General features: G+C 44.0%; 1 protein-coding gene across 2 annotated transcripts in view; it reads right to left on the bottom strand.

The window, feature by feature from the left end:
- Positions 1–818: 818 nt before the first annotated feature.
- The window catches only part of DGLUCY (D-glutamate cyclase), a 73,061-nt gene continuing 62,292 nt past the window's right edge, over positions 819–11,587 (bottom strand). The window contains exon 14 of one of the 2 annotated variants that reach the window (XM_069736763.1): positions 819–1,222. The gene's annotated coding sequence lies outside the window, so the exon portion shown is untranslated. The remainder of the gene's footprint in view (positions 1,223–11,587) is intronic. The other variant, XM_069736773.1, reaches the window with a different exon arrangement.

Here is an 11,587-nt window from a genome sequence, read left to right as displayed (position 1 = left end):
TAATGACCGCCAATACGCCTTTTAACTGACCTTACATATAAGAGAATAGCCTCCCCATACAGGTGACATTCCAGCAGCTGTCGGCTGTACACTATAGCTGACAAATTTCTGCATCAGCCAGGTCAGTGTTTGCACCGTCCAAATCTGTTTAACCCCTTAGATGCTGCTGTAAATAGTGACTACATCATTATATATGGTTAACAGAGTGTGGGGGCTTCCTCTTTATCCAAATTGGTGCCCTCAGATCACGATTGTGTGGTCCTGATGTTTGCCATGGCAATTCATGACCAAATAGCGGCCTTAGAGTCTGCCGGCTACAGTAATCTGTGCAGAAGTTAGAGGCATTTAGGTGGTAAAAATACACATTTTCATTTCTGTCATGCCACTTTGCTTTAATTCCTGTAAAGCCCCTGAAGGGTTAATAAACTACCTGACAGCAGTTTTTGATATGTCAGGGGGTGCTGTTTTTAAAATGGTATCACGTTTGGGGGTTTCCCAATATATGAGACCCCTAAAGTCACTTCAAACAAGGATAAGTCCCTAAAATAATAAATTTAGTAAATTTCCTTGAAAAAATGAAAAATTGCTGCTATAATTTTAAACCTCCTAAAATGCTAAAAAAATAAAATAACATTTTACAAATGATGCTGATGTAAAGCCGACATGTGGGAAATGTTACTTATTAATGTTTTGCTGTGGTATGACTATCTGGATTACAGGGATAATCATTCAAATTTTGAAAATTGCTAATTTTTTAAAATTTTTCTCAAATTTTTGATATTTTTTATAAATAAACACAAAACATATTGACCAAAATTTTCCATTATCATAAAGTATAATATGTCACGAAAAAACAGTCTCAAAATCACTGGGATTTATTGAAGCGTTGCAGAGTTATTACCACATAAAGTGACACTGATCAGATTTAAAAAATTTGGCTCCGTCACTAAGGGGATAATGGGGTGGTCATTTGCTGTCAGGAAAGCTCTGGCTCTCCAGATAGGCCCATAATCGTGTGCAATGCCAAAGGCATACTTGGAATCAGTGTAGATATTTACAGTCTTACCTTCTGCTAGATTGCACTCTTCTGTGAGCACCTTGAGCTCTGCTTCTTGTGCAGACATATGAGCTGGCATTGACTCTGCCTTGAATACCTCATGTTCTGAGACCACAGCATATCCGGTACAGAAGCATCCTTGGTCATCTTGGTGAGGGGATCTATCTACAAAAAGCTCAAAATCAGCATTAGGTATGGGCACACTAGAAACAGTAGCGAGACCAGCCGTTTCCTGAGACATCAATTCCAGACAATCATGTGGTTTAGAAACCTGCGTCATATATGGTGTTGCATTATTTATTGTTTTTTTTTGCATATTCTCTATACGATCAATACAGGTCATTAATGGATAAATGTTCCGTGTTCTTGTCTTTCTCTTGTTATTGGCATTACATGTTTCCTGTTTTTTGGCTTCACCCCTCTTTTCTGGGTGGTGGCTAAAGGCTACTTTCACACTAGCGTTTTCTGCAATCCGTCACAATGTGTCGTTTTGCAGAAAAAACGCATCCTGCAAAAGTGCTTGCAGGATGCGTTTTTTCCCCATAGACTTGCATTGACAACGCATTTGCGACGGATTGCCACATGTCGCATCCGTCGAGCGACGGATGCGTCGTGCTTTTGCGGACCGTCGGGAGAAAAAAACGCTACATGTAACGTTTTTTCTCCTGACGGACCGCTTTTTCCGACCGCGCATGCGCGGCCGGAACTCCGCCCTCACCTCCCCGCACCTTACAATGGGGCAGCGGATGCGCCGGAAAAATGCATCCGCTGCACCCATTGTGCAATGCAGCAAACGCTAGCATCGGAATCTCTCCCCGATGCATTGCGACGGGGAGATTCCGACGCTAGTGTGAAAGGAGCCTTAGCCTGCGACTCATCTGGAATACAGGCAGGGTTTATATTAATGCATTATAGTGCTGGATACATCTGTACCACTGGAGTGGCCATGTGTCCGGACTGTTATGTATTTGGACAGTTCTGCTATTAGGTGTTCATCCATATGCAGGCGCTATGTCAAATATTTCTGCAGTAACATCCATTGCTACTTAATGTTTTTTTGTAATATTGAGATGTTGGCGCTTGCGCTCTCTATGTGCTGTGATGTGTGTTACATTTGCTGTGCTAGCTGCACATTTGCATGGGTCCAGACTACAGTCTTTGGCTGCCATTGGACTCTAGAGCGTCTTTAGACGCATACGTCTCTTAGCAATGGCAATTGCTGGTATTGGTTTCCGGCGCCAACGCACCCGTGGTATGGGAGCGCATGAGGGACTTAGGCCGGCCTCACACTAGCGAGTTTTACGGACGTAAGAGCGCAGAAACTACGTCCGTAAAACTCGCATAAAATACGGCACAATTATTCTCTATGCCCCTGCTCCTATCTGCCGTATTTTCCTGATCAGTATTATACGGCTTTCTACAGCCATAGAAAATCGCAGCATGCTGCGTTTGTCACCGTATTGCGCAAATAAAACGTCAATGAAAGTCTATGGAAGCCCCAAAAATACGGATTACACACGGACCAGCAGTGTGACTTGCGAGGAATACGCAGCGGTGTTAGAGAGAAAAGCCGGTAATTCAGTGCGGTGTACAGTAAAATCACACTGACAGCTTACAATAGAATAGGTAGAATAAATGTGCACACATAGAATAGGTATATATATATATATATATATGTCATTGAGACACATATATGTATATACAGTGGGGCAAAAAAGTATTTAGTCAGTCAGCAATAGTGCAAGTTCCACCACTTAAAAAGATGAGAGGCGTCTGTAATTTACATCATAGGTAGACCTCAACTATGGGAGACAAACTGAGAAAAAAAAATCCAGAAAATCACATTGTCTGTTTTTTTAACATTTTATTTGCATATTATGGTGGAAAATAAGTATTTGGTCAGACACAAACAATCCAGATTTCTGGCTCTCACAGACCTGTAACTTTTTCTTTAAGAGTCTCCTCTTTCCTCCACTTATTACCTGTAGTAATTGCACCTGTTTAAACTTGTTATCAGTATAAAAAGACACCTGTGCACACCCTCAAACAGTCTGACTCCAAACTCCACTATGGTGAAGACCAAAGAGCTGTCAAAGGACACCAGAAACAAAATTGTAGCCCTGCACCAGGCTGGGAAGACTGAATCTGCAATAGCCAACCAGCTTGGAGTGAAGAAATCAACAGTGGGAGCAATAATTAGAAAATGGAAGACATACAAGACCACTGATAATCTCCCTCGATCTGGGGCTCCACGCAAAATCCCACCCCGTGGGGTCAGAATGATCACAAGAACGGTGAGCAAAAATCCCAGAACCATGCGGGGGGACCTAGTGAATGAACTGCAGAGAGCTGGGACCAATGTAACAAGGCCTACCATAAGTAACACACTACGCCACCATGGACTCAGATCCTGCAGTGCCAGACGTGTCCCACTGCTTAAGCCAGTACATGTCCGGGCCCGTCTGAAGTTTGCTAGAGAGCATTTGGATGATCCAGAGGAGTTTTGGGAGAATGTCCTATGGTCTGATGAAACCAAACTGGAACTGTTTGGTAGAAACACAACTTGACGTGTTTGGAGGAAAAAGAATACTGAGTTGCATCCATCAAACACCATACCTACTGTAAAGCATGGTGGTGGAAACATCATGCTTTGGGGCTGTTTCTCTGCAAAAGGGCCAGGACGACTGATCCGGGTACATGAAAGAATGAATGGGGCCATGTATCGTGAGATTTTGAGTGCAAACCTCCTTCCATCAGCAAGGGCATTGAAGATGAAACGTGGCTGGGTCTTTCAACATGACAATGATCCAAAGCACACCACCAGGGCAACGAAGGAGTGGCTTCGTAAGAAGCATTTCAAGGTCCTGGAGTGGCCTAGCCAGTCTCCAGATCTCAACCCTATAGAAAACCTTTGGAGGGAGTTGAAAGTCCGTGTTGCCAAGCGAAAAGCCAAAAACATCACTGCTCTAGAGGAGATCTGCATGGAGGAATGGGCCAACATACCAACAACAGTGTGTGGCAACCTTGTGAAGACTTACAGAAAACGTTTGACCTCTGTCATTGCCAACAAAGGATATATTACAAAGTATTGAGATGAAATGTTGTTTCTGACCAAATACTTATTTTCCACCATAATATGCAAATAAAATGTTAAAAAAACAGACAATGTGATTTTCTGGATTTTTTTTTTCTCAGTTTGTCTCCCATAGTTGAGGTCTACCTATGATGTAAATTACAGACGCCTCTCATCTTTTTAAGTGGTGGAACTTGCACTATTGCTGACTGACTAAATACTTTTTTGCCTCACTGTATATTAATATTTCATCCAGCGCGATATAGCAGAAAGCCGGCAATTCAATTACCGGCTTTTGCTATCTCCTTCCTAAACCCGACATGATATGAGACATGGTTTATATACAGTAAACCATCTCATATCCCCATTTTTTTTGCATATTCCACACTACTAATGTCAGTAGTGTGTCTATGCAAAATTTGGCCATTCTAGCTAGTAAATTAAAGGGTTAAATGGCGGAAAAAATTGGCGTGGGCTCCCGCACAATTTTCTCCGCCAGAGTAGAAAAGCCAGTGACCGAGGGCAGATATTAATAGCCTGGAGAGGGTCCACGGTTATTGGCCCCCCCCCTGGCAAAAAACATCTGCCCCCAGCCACCCCAGAAAAGGCACATCTGGAAGATGCGCCTATTCTGGCACTTGGCCACTCTCTTCCCATTCCCGTGTAGCGGTGGGATATGGGGTAATGAAGGGTTAATGTCACCTTGCTATTGTAAGGTGACATTAAGCCAAATTAATAATGGAGAGGCGTAAATTCTGACACCTATCCATTATTAATCCAATACTAGTAAAGGGTTAAAAAAAACACACACACATTATTAAAAATTAATTTAATGAAAAAAATCACAAAGGTTGTTGTATTAATTTATTCTACTCTCAATCCACTCACTGAAGACCCTCGATCTGTAAATAAAAAAAAAAAAATAAACCAACAATATACATACCTTCCGAGGATCTGTCACGTCCAACGATGTAAATCCATCTGAAGGAGTTAAAATATTTTGCAGCCACGAGCTTTGCTAATGCAACGTTGCTCATGTCTGCAAAACCCCGGAGAATCTAGGTAAAGTAGGTCAATGACCTATATTTACCTGCATTTGCGGTGAGGCGCCCTCTGCTGGTTGTTCCTAGATTGTGGGAACTTTCCTAGAAAGCTCCCAGGCTCGAGTTCATATGAGGACAACCAGCAGAGGGCGCCCTCTTATGATCTTGAGCCTGGGAGCTTTCTAGCAAAGTTCCCACAATCTAGGAACAACCAGCAGAGGGCGCCTCACCGCAAATGCAGGTAAATATAGGTCAATGACCTACTTTACCTACATTCTCCGGGGTTTTGCAGACATGAGCAACGTTGCATTGAGTAGAATAAATTAATACAACAACCTTTGTGATTTTTCCATTAAATTAATTTTTAATAATGTGTGTTTTTTTAACCCTTTACTAGTATTGGATTAATAATGGATAGGTGTCAGAATTGACGCCTCTCCATTATTAATTTGGCTTAATGTCACCTTACAATAGCAAGGTGACATTAACCCTTCATTACCCCATATCCCACCGCTACACGGGAATGGGAAGAGAGTGGCCAAGTGCCAGAATAGGCGCATCTTCCAGATGTGCCTGTTCTGGGGTGGCTGGGGGCAGATGTTTTTAGCCAGGGGGGGGCCAATAACCGTGGACCCTCTCCAGGCTATTAATATCTGCCCTCAGTCACTGGCTTTACTACTCTGGCGGAGAAAATTGTGCGGGAGCCCACGCCAATTTTTTCTGCCATTTAACCCTTTAATTTACTAGCTAGAACAGCCAAATTTTGCAAGGACACACTACTGACATTAGTAGTGTGGAATATGCAAAAAAAATGGGGATATGAGATGGTTTACTGTATGTAAACCATGTTTCATATCATGTCGGGTTTAGGAAGGAGAAAGCAAAAGCCGGTAATTGAATTACCGGCTTTCTGCTATATCGCGCTGGATGAAATATTAATATATATACATATATGTGTCTACTGACATTATATATATATACTAGATTGTGGCCCGATTCTAACGCATCGGGTATTCTAGAATATGGACAATGATGATTCCAGAATTTGCGGCAGACTGTGCCCGTCGCTGATTGGTCGAGGCAACCTTTATGACAGCATCGTCGCCATGGCAACCATTATGACATCATCATCGCTGTGCCCGTTGCTGATTGGTCGAGGCCTGGCGGCCTCGACCAATCAGAGACGCGGAATGTCTACGTCCTTTATGACATCATCGTCGCTGTGCCGTCGCTGATTGGTCGAGGCCTGGCGGCCTCGACCAATCAGAGACGCGTGATTTCCAGGACAGACAGAAAGACGGAAAAACCCTTAGACAATTATATATATAGATATATATATATATATATAGACAGTATGTTTTTTGTTTTTTTTAACACATGGATCCCTTGCATAGCCGTATGTCGGTTTTGCAAGCCTGCGATAAAAACACGCAGTACGGATGACATACGGATTACATACGGAGGATGCCATGCGCAAAAAACGCTGAAACACCCTGCCTACGGAGGAGCTACAGACCACTATTTTGGGGACTTTTCAGCGTATTACGGCCGTAAAAAACGGACCGTATTTTCATACGCTGAGCGTGAAGCCGGCCTTAATGCGCATCTGGCCATGTGGCAGGCGCAGTATCTATACACTCATGCAGCCCACTGTTGCCAGGCAGCCGATTTCTGATAGCTGCATCTACAAGTTGGCGCTGGCGCTCTGAATGTGTGGCTATGTGTGTTACCCTCCCTGTGCTGGCTGTGCATATGCATGGCGCAGCCCACACAATTTGGTTGCTATTGGAGTTTAAAGCGTCGTTGGACGCACACTTTGCCAAGTGTTGGCAACTTCTGGTTTTGGATGCCAGCGCTTGTGCACCCATGGTATGGGAGCACTTGAGGGACGTAATGCGCATCCTGTCACTTGGCAGGCGTAACTTATATACACCAGTGCATCCCACTGTTGCCTGACAGCCGATATTTAATAGCTATATTTAGAGGTTGGCACTTGCGCATCCTAATGTGCGGTGTTATGTGCTATTCTTCCTGTGCCAGCTATGCATATGCACGAGCGCAGCCCACTTACTTTGAGCGTCCTTGGACGCGTACGTTGCCTAGTGATGGCAACTTCCGGTATTGAATGCCAGGGTCTGCGCACCCATGGTATGGGAGCGCATGAGGGACTTAATGCGCGTCTAGCCACTGGGCAGGCGCAGCCTACACAAACATCAATGTATCCCTCCGTTGCCAGGCAGCAGACACTTCCGGTTCCAGTCCGCACCGCCGAAGACTCCATGATTTTCTGAGCTTGTTTTCACTCCATGCAGCTGAGGCTTACAACGCAGCTGTCTCTACTTGTATTTGATGGATTTAAGGTATTTATACACGGGCACCTGTGGCGAAAACTACACCCCTGATGAAGCCACTGCTGTGGCGACACGCGTAGGGTATTCGCTTTCTCTTTGTGCCTGTAGGTGTTATCTTAGGGCTTTTTGCCCGGAGGTGTTATGTTTTTTTTTTGCTTATAATGCATATTTAGGTACATGGTTTACTGATAGTACTATACTGCTTCTGGCTTATTTTTAGGTGTGCATTACTGAGTTGAACTGTTTGAACTTAGGTACTGTTACCAGTGTGTGCGTACTGTATTATGTGCCATATATCTATAGGGCCTTACCACTGAGTTCAGGATCCCATGTCGGTACTCTGTATGCCTTCAGCACATTTTGTATATCTTAGCAGTTTATATACTCAGATAGTGTTGTTTATTTGTGTACTGCGTTACGTGCCATCTATCTATGGGGCCTTACTAGTGATCTCAAGATCCCATGTTTAGTACTGTCATATGTTGCATAATTTTAGCCCATTTCCTGTACCACAGTATATATATATATTTTTTCATGTGCAGCTCTATTAGCTATTTAGGCCTTATTTGTGTTATCATGTTTTTTTGCAGTTTATTAATATGCTGTCCATATAGGTCACTGAGATATATATCTGTATGTGTTCCTGTTTTCCCCCTTTCCCCTTGTGTACAGGCACTTGCCATATTACAGGCATTGTGGGTATTCGCTTTCTCTTTGTGCCTGTAGGTGTTATCTGAGGGCCATTTACCCGGAGGTGTTATGGGGGTTCGTTGCTTATAATGCGTACTTAGGTACATGGTTTACTGATAGTACTATACTGCTACTGGCTTATTTTTAGGTGTGCATTGAGTACCATGGGACATAGGGCCTCTATGCTTGTTCTACTTTATACACCTTTTATGCATAGTTGGATTCATTCTCCTGTTTGAACTTAGGTACTGTTACCAGTGTGTGAGTACTGCATTATGTGCCATATATCTATAGGGCCTTAACACTGAGTTCAGGATCCCATGTCGGCACTCTGTATGCCTTCAGCGCATTTTGTATATCTTAGCAGTTTATATACTCAGATAGTGTTTATTTGTGTACTACGTTACGTGCCATCTATCTATGGGGCCTTATTAGTGATCTCAGGATCCCATGTTTAGTACTGTCATATGTTGCATATTTTTAGCACATTTCTTGTTCCACAGTATATTTTTTCATGTGCAGCTCTATTAGCCATTTAGGCCTTATTTGTGTTATCATGCTTTTTGCACTTTATTAATATGCTGTCCATATAGGTCACTGAGATACATATCTATATGTGTTCCTGTTTTCCCCCTTTCACCTTGTGTACAGGCACTTGCCATATTATAGGCATTGTTCTAAGTGTTTTTAGATGTTTTTAAAATGATCTGTCCTGTATTTGCACCTTAATAAAGCTGTGTTGTTTTTTTGTACAAATCCATGCTGTTTGGTGATCCCCTTTTTGCATGGCCTCTGCTTTTTCTTGTTTTTGTGCAGATTCGTTTTCTGAGGTCAGGGTTGGATCCCAATTGTTCATGTTCTGTGGTGCCCCCACAAAGTAATTAGTGGTTTAGAAACCTGGTCTTGTTCCTCTGGATCCATTCTAGAAAGAAAAAGAGCGTCCTTTTCCATGTCACCTCCCCCTCCCCCATTTGGATCCATAGGAACTGGGAGAAGAGTAGCGGGCTTTAGGACAGTGCACCTTTTCAAAGTCACATTAGTAGGCATGAGAATAGCACACTGAAGTCACAGCTGTCTAGCCTAGCCATGGACAGGTGGCTAGGTTGTACTTGGTTAAGGATACTATGTACACCATGTGGGGTATGGACCGTCAGTGGGTGATCCAAAACAATCTCTGAAGACTTGGGTAGCAACAGCTGGACAGACAACACAGCCCGAACACAGGAGGGACTTCCTCTTGCCACTATATCCAAGCGGCCGCTGTAATAAGCAACAGGTCTCTGTTTGTCTCCATGAAGCTGAGTCAGCACACCCGTAGCATGTCCTGCATTTTCATGAAGAAAGAGGTTAAAGGGAAGGGCATAATTGGGGATGCCCAAAGCTGGAGAGGAAACGATGCATAATTTCAGAGAGTAAAAACAGTCAAGTGCCTCTGGTGTAACAGAAGGGGACAGGTTGCATACAGTCATATAGAGGTTGCATTAAGATGGAGGCAGAACGAATCCATGGCCGACAGTAGGAAGTTAGTCCTAGAAACACACAGAGGCCCTGCAAATTCTGTGGGGGCTGCATGTCCATGATAGCCTGTTTTCGCTCAGGAGTGAGGTGCTTCTTCCCTAGGGAGAGACAATGTCCTAAAAACACAACAGTACTTAAGCAAAACTATAATTTTTGTTTGGATACCTTGCACCCCTGTTCATTAAGAAAAAAAAGAGTAAAGAGATCGTAGCCATTTTAAGAGAATGAGAAGGAGCACACAGCAATTCTGGGCTCGTTGTGGTAGGACAGTCCAAGTATACTGCTTGTTGCGAAAGGTAAAAGCAAAAAGATACTGACAATCTGGGTACAATGGAACACTGAAAAAGGCATTTGCTAAGTCAATCACTGAAAAACAAATACTGTTAACAGGTATGTGTGACAACAAGGTGTGTGGGTTAGGAACCAAGGGAGCAAGCAGTTCTGTTGCGGCATTGACTGCTCTACTACGGTCATGGACCATTCTATAATTCACCGGCTCCCCAGGCCTAACCTTCTTCTTTACTGGATACAGGGGAGTGTTGCAAACGGACTGTGTAGGCACAACAGCCCCTGATTCCAGCAATTTTTGTAACTGTGCGTCTATTGCAGCCTCCTGAGCAGCACCTAAAGGGTACTGACGCAATAGGGGTGGTGCTGCCCCTGGTTTCAATTTGACTATTATGGGGGGAACTTTGCGTTTTCCCACATCAGTTTTGCCTTTTGCCCACAAATCAGAGGGGACTTGATCCAGGGCAGGTGCAGTGAGCGGATCACTTTCTGCAGTACTTGCAGCTGCATCCAGGGCCATAATCTTGCAGAGGGTACTGGGTTTAAGTTGAGGGGTCATTGTCACTGTTCCGTCATCATGGTAAGTAATAACTGCCTGTAGTTTCCGTAAAACGTCAGCACCTAGCAAATTACATTGTCCCCTGGGGGCTACCATTAACTGAGTCAGAATGGTCTTCCCACAAATGGAGAGGGGAATGGGTTCTGTCAGTCCCAAGGTCTGGGTCGGTGCATTGAAAGGTGTGGCCATGACAAAGTCGGTGGTGTCACGGAAGGGTAATGGACAGTCCGAAAGCGTGATAACTGAGTTGTCAGCTCCTGTGTCAACCTTAAAGTCTGCTGAAGTTCCTCCTGGCAGGCTCACCTGTACTCTACAGTCGGGGTGGGAGGTAGAGTGACTAGAGGACACAGTTGCAGGCTGTCAATTATCTGTCAGTCTGGGGGGTGACAACCTGATCTGGGTATGGGTTTGTGCGACAATCTTTCCTAAAATGTCCCGGTTTCTTATATCCATAACACAAGCTAGGGCCCGTAGTGGGTCCTTCACCTCTCTGTGAGGGTCCACTCCTCTGAAAGTGAGCCTTAGTCCTCTGCTTCTTTGAGTCCAAACTGACTCCATGTGCAATCTTAGCAAGATCGCCTTGGGGGCAGGATCTCCAATCTGGTCTACTTGCCATCACCTTCTCTCTCACATACTTATCAATCCCTTGCATATATGCATGGCTTAACAAACGTGTTGCAGTTCTATCATCTTCACCATAACCCATATCAAACCATCGCTGTTGCAACCTGTTATTTACCTGAATCTAATTCCCCTGAGGGGTGGAATCCTCCTGCCTTCAAGAGCACACTAACCTGCTTCTGGGATTCCTTCCCTTCTTTTCTCTGGACTAATTCTCTAGCACTATGGAACCCTGTACTCTCTTGGTTCCCCATTCTATTGCTACTATACGTGCAGGCTGAAAACTATCAGACGAACCTTTCCTTCTCACGTAGAGTAGGCTATGTCCTCCTGCGTTAGTTTTCAGCCTGCACGTATAGGACTATCAGACGAACCTTTCCTCCTCAC

Source organism: Ranitomeya imitator, chromosome 1, assembly GCF_032444005.1.
Source record: "Ranitomeya imitator isolate aRanImi1 chromosome 1, aRanImi1.pri, whole genome shotgun sequence".
Lineage (NCBI taxonomy): Eukaryota > Metazoa > Chordata > Amphibia > Anura > Dendrobatidae > Ranitomeya > Ranitomeya imitator.
Note: the sequence above shows the minus strand (reverse complement) of the source record. Positions and strands in the feature narration are given on the sequence as shown.